Here is a 714-nt window from a genome sequence, read left to right on the forward strand (position 1 = left end):
GGTCCTGGAGGGCTGGAGGTGTGGCATGGAGGGTGTGGGGGCTGTGGAGTAGGGCAGGGTGTTGGCATTCTGAAGCATGGGATGCAGGGCTCTGGAGCTGATGTGTGGTGGCAAGGTGGGGTGCCGGAGGGGTTTGGGCCATGGAGGAGCTATGCTCAGGTCCTTCCTCACCCCCCTTCCAGCCTTGTGCAGCTAGTGGGAGGGGAGGCGCAACTGGGATGTGTGTGTGTGGGGGGTGCTACCTGACACCTCATCACTCCCTTTCCTGTGTCGCAGGAGCTTTTTCAAGGTGACCAGAAACCGGGCCCATGCCCAGTCCCACTACTGGAATATCCTGCCCCTTGAGAGGGATAGTGAGTGACCCCTCCCCTTCCATTTCATATGTCCCCCTGGGGTCACCCCAAAATCACAGCCCCCAAGGACCGCCCCACAGCTCTGTAGTCCCTCCTTGCTGCCTCAGACCCTGCCCCCAAGTCCCTGTGCCATCCTGGGCTCCCTTCTCCTGGGCTGGGGGAGCTGGGCAGGGAGGATCTCAGCCCCTCTCCCTGCCTTGTCTTCCTCAATGAGGAGAGCAGCCATGTGGGCTGGGGTGGGGCTGGCAGTGCCAGTCTTGTGCCCCCCTCTATCTGCCTTACCCCATAACATGGAGGGGGTCCATGCTACATCTCACCACCCTGGAAGGGGAGCACAGAGGGGACTTGCTGAGCTGGCATC

Source organism: Alligator sinensis, unplaced genomic scaffold, assembly GCF_000455745.1.
Source record: "Alligator sinensis unplaced genomic scaffold, ASM45574v1 scaffold203_1, whole genome shotgun sequence".
In the NCBI taxonomy this organism is placed as follows: Eukaryota; Metazoa; Chordata; order Crocodylia; family Alligatoridae; genus Alligator; species Alligator sinensis.